This window comes from Ceratosolen solmsi, unplaced genomic scaffold (assembly GCF_000503995.2).
Source record: "Ceratosolen solmsi marchali unplaced genomic scaffold, CerSol_1.0 scaffold10, whole genome shotgun sequence".
NCBI lineage: Eukaryota > Metazoa > Arthropoda > Insecta > Hymenoptera > Agaonidae > Ceratosolen > Ceratosolen solmsi.
In genome coordinates, this window is record NW_011948412.1 from 20,906,998 (window position 1) to 20,916,290 (window position 9,293).

The following is a 9,293-nucleotide window of genomic DNA, read 5'->3' on the forward strand; positions in this document are numbered from 1 at the left end:
CGGGAAAATTGCTATTTATCAACAAATCACGAGTTAATAAATTATTTTAATACTTATAATAGTCAGCGTTGTTATTGTAGGCGATAACTCAGTAGTTCTATATCGTCTAGTGTCCGAGGTTCTCTCGAAACCTTATTTGTGAATTCGAATTTCGTATTAAAACGTGTTTGCTTTGATGGTGACCCCAACTCGATGATGTAGATATCGCTATGGAATAGCAGATTGACGCGTAGACGTATAAATACCGGATGTTGTACAGAATGCGATTGTTACGATAAGTTCCATCTACGTGAAAAAGTGAGTGCGCATCGAGATTGTATATAGGATTTGAAATGAGTATGATAGAATCGATACGGTGTAATATTAATCGTGACTGCGTATCGAGCCTATTAAGATTTGATGATACATGGTACGTAAGATCACAGCGAAACATTTTCTCATTAAGGAATCGGGCCTCTGCTTTCATTTCTTTGCTTTATTATACGATTGTACCCTCTTCTTTTATTGTCCGGATGATCGATACGATAAACTACAACTACATTCCGCCTTCTCTACTCATAATAACAATACAGTTACACCTTTGGACCAAGCGGACAATAATTTTGACGATTAAATTTGTGGCTTTTCTCCTTAAAAATTACCGTTGAAAATTTTCTCTGCTTGCGATATTGTATTACAATCAAAACTTTCATGATATTAACGAATGGAAAAATAACAGTAAGTGTAGTGGCTGCCTTTAACATGTATAATCTAAGTCAATGATTACAAGGCCATACGTACAATTTAACATTGCCTTCCATCATGATTGAAAAATCGTTCTATCGTGTCTGACATTTTTCCAACAAACTTCGAACAATATACTGATTAGCAGTGAAAGGAAAAAAAGTTCGTATTTAAAGAGCTATCGACAAGATAGTGTTGGATAATCCACCCGGCAAATCGTTCAAAGTGATCGAATGGTTTGACACCGCATTCATCATTTTCAAAGCGGATGGGCGCTCGTGTCGCGATGGATTATTTAAAATCAGTGCATCCGTTAAAGGATGATGGAAATCGAGTAAACAAAGCCAGGCGAAATATCGAAGAAAAATATGTGGTGGAAGGATGAAAATGCCGATCCATTAGCATCGCCGCCAGAAAAAATAACGAAACGCCGTTATCACGTACACTGTGGGGCGAGGCACTTGATATTTTCCGATTACCTTGTAGATTGTTTATATTAGTATTATTTGGGTTTACGTTTATTGTTTTTAGATAAAATGTATGGTGAGATGTTATGCGAAAAATAAACGAGACATATTATAAGAACGCGTGAGCGTGTGCACCCACGCACATGTATACACACGTGTAGCATTAAATTTAATGGAAACATTATATAGGCGCGATTTAAATTTAGAACATGAAAATTAGTACATCAATTTAAATGAAGGACAACGTTATGTCTCTCACTATGCCAATAGTTAATGAAATTAGACATTCAAACAAGGTTTCTCTTATATGATAATGTTATAAATAGAAAATATTATTTTAAGATGATTGTAAAGAGGAACAATCTAATTTTAATATTATTTCGAGAAAGACATAAATACTATTGACAACCGAAAATCTAAACTTATAGATTGCCATAATTGTTGTTTCATAAGCTTTTCGTTTATAGTATTGTGGCTTCATTACCAGTAAAATAAACAAAAGTTGAATTTTTCATAAACTTCACTCGAAGAATTTAGTTCATCGATCTTTCGATGGTATAACAAATTTAATTATAAGTTTTTTTTTTATAGTTACTTATCAGGCGATATTTACAAGTTGTATTATTAGTATTGCTTGCGTCTTTTATTTCGTTCTTTTTCTGTGAGCGACTTGCTCAAATAAAATAAAAACTACGGACTTCCACGAGATAATCAATTTGTTTTTGTTTTTAAATAAGTCTCTTTTAAATACGTTCACAGGATGACGATTCGATCAATATAAGATGCAATAAATATTTCAATATCGAGATTTTTTCGTTTTTTATATTCTTTATATGTAAGGCATTGTACATTTAAATAACTATCTATTGTGAACTTTATGTTATTATCTGTTATAATCATAGTCATTATTTGTTTTATTTAATTCAATTTTATAATTACTTAGATACATGTTTGTTTCAGTGGTAAGTATGATATTACTAAAGTATTTTCACTCTTATATTTTGGTATAATATTATTATAAAAGCAAGGAAAAATCAAGAGTATTATTAAACTACGCCTGTCTCAAGTTTTAGCGACGATTAATGATTATCGATTTTATTTTAAACATCCATACTTCTACATTTACCCATTATTTTTTTATACGCATTCGTTTATTAATCTATATGTGAAGGAGTGACACGAGCCAAGTTTTATGTAATTAATTGCATACACGTGTTTGATAATAGACGTTAAAGAAAGTACAGAGAATTTTTAATTGAACGATAACTTTATGATTGAAAAATTCGTTTCCTATTCCTACTGAAATGAGAATGCTACCAATCGTATTCAAGTATTTTAAAATTGTAAGTAGTTTCAACTTGGTATATATGCGAAAATATGATGCAGATAGTACAAATGGTATAGACAATAAATTTTGAAAACGATTTTTTTAATGAGCAGAGGACCAACTTTTATAATAGAACAGAATTTCATCGATTGCACTCTCAAAGCACAATTCAAATTAACAGTCGATTATCTACAAGGTCTCCGCGAAGTTATGTTACACTCGAAAAATGTAATAAAATTAATTCAAATGTGTAAATTATATTCGTTTCGTACATCGCATCAACTTATCTCATAAATTTGTATTAGCTTTTCCGTAGTTGTCTTGCAATCATCGCTTGTTCACTGTCTTCGTTCTCAAAGTTATTGCACAAATCATTGCAAGTAGCATTTTGTCTTATGACGATCCACTTTCGTCGATATCCGTAAAAGTTCTATGCCCAGTCGTAGTATCCTGACGTCATCGCGATTCACCCGTAACGATTAGCTAAAGATAAGGAAAAATGGATGGGCCGAGGACAAAAGCAAGCGCCATTTCCTCTAATCCTGGTAACTCCCACGAGACGGGTATAAATATTTTCCGGGACAATGGAAACGGATGGCACGGGCGGAAGCCCAGGCGCACTTCCGGCCACGCGGCCCATGCCGCAATTAATTCATTATAGTTTGCACTTTCGTCGGCGAACCCTTCGATTCATCCCCGACATTTTGTGCTTTTCAATAAGTCATAACCACTTTTTTTCTCACGGGAAACTCCGATGCGTATTTTCGACATACATTTGATGTTACCAAAGAATGTTCGATAAATCTTGGTCATATATAATAATAATATAAGTTGTTGTTGTTGTTTTTGTTGTTATTATTATTATTATTATTATTATTTATGTAATAAAATGAAACGTAAAATGAATATACATCATAGAAATTATATAATATGATAAAATATGTTAATAAAATATGTTTTAAAAGTTTTATTCATTGATAACAATTTCATTTGACATTTTTCTGATAATCGGTATTCGAATATTTATTTTCCTTATCGGTATTTCTATTGATAGCCTTCTATTTAATTAATATAATTTTAATTATTTTGTTAAATGGAGACTCGTGCTTCCAACTTAGAATATATGAGTTAAAGATGCAAAAAAAAAAATGAAAAAAAATAAAACAAGAATCCAAGTATAATTTGAACGTTCAAAATTTATAAAATATGACCGAACTTTATGAGCACTTTCATCGATTTATTATGTTGAATTATCAGATAATGTAAATGTTCGTCATTATCACTGACGACACATACACAAAATATTGTTGCAAACAAGGCCGGAAAATTGAAATTATTTTATAACTTATAGCTTAAATACATTTACTAATTTTCTTAATTGAAAAAAAACAGTTTCAGATTATTTTGCATTTTCAACACAATAATCCGTAAGACGATGTTTTTTATTAACTTTTTTGACAAGCTGGAAGAACGGCATAATCGGTTGAATGCCGGAAAGTCGTTTGAAGAAAAAAAGAGTTGTTTCGCAAATTTTTCTCAACTTTTATACAATGCAATTGTATACTTACGCCCAACGTTTAGTGCCGCTAAAAATAAAAGAGTTAGTACAGTTAGAAAGCACCCCTATCATTATTTTAACAAAGTGTAATGTTGTTGACTGTCGTGTAAACTTTATCGCTTCCTTTCCAACAACAGCACAGAGCACAAAATTTCCGAGGACAGAGTAAAGAGTATCAAGGACCATTTATCGACTCTCCACCCAATTCACCATGAAATCAAACCACGTGTTTCTTAATACCTCTCGAGCCTCCCTTTTCCTTACCCTCGACAGCCTCGGGCCGCAGTCGCCAGTCGAGGAATCCCAAGTCGCCTCGCCCATGGCAACCTACGAGGCTGTCCACGAAAAGCGTGACTTTTACACGATTACCGACGCGTACGGTGGTCACGTGGCCGGCTACTCAAATTCATCCTGCCACGTGGCCTCCAATCAGCCGACGTCATCCCCGACCCCTCGACGACGTTAGCCCCGTCATCTCTGGAGTCTGCGACAGTGATACGCACGCGCACGAGGCGACGCCCCAGGTGATTGGCTCGCGGCCGATTGATTTTGCCGGCGGACCTTTGTTGCGGTTCTAATGTATCGGGAAGCCGCTTTTCCCGACAATGCATTACTACAAGTGCATTAACGAGCGATATTGGCCGTGGGCCATTTTTAGGCATGCATGATATTAAAATCCGACGGCTCTACGGGCTTCGAAAGCCGAAGGTGAGCCGATCTGTCGAGCTTTTTTTATGCGCTTCTCGGCTCGGGATTTTCCATTTCGATGTAAGAGCCTAAGGACTTGACCAATGATGCTTTGGCATGGCCACTTTTTCCTCATTTAGCAGACACGATTACGATGTCCATTTTTATTTGAGGATAGACGCGCGTTGTACTTAACAGCCTTGAATTTAACCATGATTTATTATTTCCCCATTGTGTAATTAACAATAGTATAGGTAATAGAATAATCACCGGGCATATTGCAATAATTTAACATTCAATTAATAATTTATAGACAACTGTTTAAATCTATGTTATTGAACTTCATAATTAATTTTACAGTGACTTCTGTTTTCCTTTTTTCCTTATTTTTCTTTTATTCATTTTTTAATTTTTTGCGAATAAAGATTAAACAAAAATCTTTCATATTTATAACGTAATAATATTCATAAAGTAACTAATGCGTGTACAAAATTACTTGGAATATAAATTTTGTCGATTACAGCAAACCAGTTTATCCTTGAATTATACTTTAAGTGAAATATATAAGAAATGTTATAAATAACTTTATATTTTTCTTTTAAAAATTTATGGATTTAATTGTATATTTCTTCCATTCAATTACGTGCAATTATGTTGTGAAAAGATATTAAACTTAAAAATTTTTAAACTCTTTTATTAATCATATAATTTAACATATTAATATTGAAAAATTTTATAATTTCATATCATACGCTTGTAAAATTGATCTCACAAAATGACGACACGTCGACATTAAATGTAATCTACTATTATTTCATTCGTACGTTAAATAACATAGAGGATTGTGAAAAATAAAAATTCAAGAATTTGAATTGTTAATATCGAATCTGCACTGCAAAAAATATTTTCCGTTCTATATTTGTACCTTGAAATAAAAGTCTGTAAGACATGCGAAAAAATACGGTCAAATACGGAAGGTACCATAAATAATGTACGGCATTATGGGCTCGGTAAGCCCCATGAATAGGAAACAAAAACAAAAAAAAACAAAAAAAAACAAAAAAAAACAAAGAAAAACAAAGAAAAACAAAAAAGAAGAAGAAGCAGCAGGCGGTAAAACACAAAATGCCTTTCATCCCATGGTTGCGAAAGCTTATCTAAACACCGATCGTATTGATTCGCAAGGACATTAAGCCGGAGTTTCGACTTCGAGCTGGAACGAAGCACTGCGCGGGCGGTCGAATTAACAAAAATAAGCGACTCGGCGCTTCCCCGTCACAATCGATATGCATCCCGGGTTCATCACTAACTCCGTTGGGGTGATAGGAGAAGGGGGGAGTCGAGGGCCTCGCACGCCGCTGACAAATGACGCGCGCCACGCGACGCCTAATTGACCAACGCCGTAACGTCACGTGCCGCGCGCATTTGCGCCCTCGGGGCTAAAAAGCGCTGCTTCCGCCGGATCCACTGATGCCTAACCTACACGCCCATGAGTCTGCATCGGTCGTGAAATGACCTTACACCGATACCGCGACAATCGTAATACATCCGAGCTGCATTATAAATATCCGAATCAGATTCTCACGACTGTCGCGAGATATCATTAACGTCGACAAGTTTGGTTAATAAAAGTCTCGTCATTCATCTCGCGTGACTATTCCTGTCTCGTTTCGCCCCCCCCTCCCCGCTTCATACCATAGGAAAAAGAAAGAAGAAAAAAAGAGGAAACGCATCTGTACCGACACCGCAAAGGCGGCACCTCCTCACCCCTAGATAACTTCCGATCTACGCACATTCCCCTTGAATAAAATAAACCAACTCTATCGTACGCGAGCGGAAGCGCGACATCAATGTTTTTATCGGAAATATCCGCGCAATTTTTACGAATGGAGCCTAGGATAAGGGGTGTAATTGTAATTGTTCCCGAGTGGAATTTGTAAAAAAAATTTTTGTATTATGCAAAAAAATTGAAAATATTTGACGATACTTTAATGAATTGTCACTCAAGAGTCTGTCCTTAATCGAAATACACGATATAAAATATATCTTTCCAAAGAATTATTAATAATGAATATCGAAGCAGAAATGATGACGATTTATTTAACATTGTATATAAATACTTTATATACTTTTATAAAGACAATGGAAAAAAATAATAATAAATCTCCAATGCCTAAAAAGAGCGCGTTGATGTAAGGGATTACTTTGTCGCGTCGAATGAGTTGTCGTAGCGAATAAGCACTATAATAATATCAGCAAACAATCTCTTCGTAATTAATGAAGATTCCCGGATAAGAAATGACATTTGGTGCCTTTATTGGATAATCGAAGAAGATTGATAATTGGCTAGGAATGAGGAACCAAGCCGAAAGGCCATTATTGCATGGGTGCAAAACAAGAAAGCCATGCACGAGAATAACTGCCGTTTGTAAATTTTAAATCCAGGCCTATTTTCGTAGAAAGCAAAGAGCGAGCGCACTCGCAGCGCTACAAAGCCGATAATCCTCGACATACAGAAGCGTCCGCAAAGGTTTATCGCGCGGTCCTTTACACCGGAATATCCTTGGTCCTCCCGTCCAGGACCTGAAGATTAATGGTACGTGTAGCCGCAGTCCTCCTCCGAGTGGGCCGAGCTTACGTCTCCTCGGCTCGGATTCGATGATCGATGGAGGCCGATCTGCCCGCGCCTTCGTTCTTTCTTTGTTCCCTAATGGCGGCCGGATTTGGTCCGTGAATCAGGACTCCCGCAGAATCTTACGCGCCGCGTGAAATGGTTCGATGGGAGGAAGCAGCATTTTTCGTTAGCGGCGAGTTATTAATAGAGCGAGCTCGCTTTTTTGCCTCGATTATGAGTGATAGACGGAGAATTTTAATTTATGTGTTCAAAACTTTTCTTCATCTTTTTGTTTTCTTCATCCAACTTACTACATAAGCTTTCGTTTAATGTAGTAGCTATGAGGACACGATGTCGACTTTATTTATCTGGACTGATAGTTATTTATGAGAAATAAATGAAGGACGCTCTACTGATTTAACGCTTGGCTTATTTATGTATAAATTGCAAAATATATAGATGTTGCAAAATGATTGTTATAATGTTGAGACTTTTTGTAGCGAAGTTACAAGTATATCTTTCATAAAATTACTGTTTTCATTAACGATATCTTACATTGATTTGCAGCTTTTAAATTAAGTAAATTAAACTAAACAAAATTTCTATAAAATCAAATATCTATCATTGTTCTTAAGAAAATTGTTTACACTAACATTTATGTAATTAGAAATATTATATATCTTATATTTGCTTCTTGTTATTATTTATATATGCAGGTGCGCTCCCACACACGCACGCCAATTTAAGAAGATTTAATACAAATTGTTGCCCACAAAACCTTTATAGTTTAAAACTCGTTCTATAAGATACATCCATTTTATGAGCACTAAAAATGAATTATGAAATAAATAAGCCGTGAGTTTTAAAGAAATATGATCTATAAACTAAATATAGCTTTTTTGGGTTTTAAGTCATTGTAAAATTATTTTCATTTTTAATATAAAATGTTTATTATATCTTATAGTACGAAATATTTTTCATTTAAATTAGGTCTTTCGGTTGTGTAAAAGATAACGCAGCCTCGACAATATGTATCAATTTATATTTAATACGAGTTTCTCCTCAGAAAAATGTATCCTTTTTATTTCAATCAACAATTGTTGATTCTATTAAGAATTTACTGCTATCATTTCACTTCCACTTGCATTATTTACTTAATAACGACACTTTATAGTAAAATATTTTTAAATGTTAAACTTTTTTTTACTTTAGCAACATTTTTCATAATTTCCTACCTAATCATCGTCAAACATTTAGCCATGTTAACGTTGAAATTTATTATTTTAAAGCATCAAGTACAGACTTTTCGTTGCTTTTACATGCAACTTTCAATCCCTAAAGTAAAATGTCAGAACTATGATAAAAACCGAATGAGTGAAATTACAGCTTAGTAAAAATGCAGAGTCGAGCTTGGTAGGAAAGTGCATCCATTCAGTTAGATGATTTTAATTTTTAAAATCTCTTATGCCGCAGTCTCGCCAAGAGCATAAGTTTAAATAACAACAAACCCGGGACATATAATTTATAAGCTACATCATCGGTGTATAATAGCGTAACGAGATCCAGAAAAGCACCGGCTAGGCGAAACATAGCATTTTGTGCAAAGAAAAAAATAACTTAAAAGTGCACACTCACGAAGAGTGAATTATCCGTCGGGTAATACGCGGTGGAGAATTTTCCCGTGACGACGATGTTGTGCGCGATACGGAACATGATCTGCATTATGCCGGCAATGTTGCGTTATTACCTCCCGCCCTTAACGCACTCAACTCCCCCGCGACGGGGTTAAAGTTTCCCACAGGACGTTACCCGTTGTTCTTTGCTTTGAAATCGAAACCACAGTACTAGATGAAATTGAGCATGGAGCTTAAAAAAGTTTTTCTCGTGTTTTTTTTGCTTTTTTGTTTTTTGTTTTTG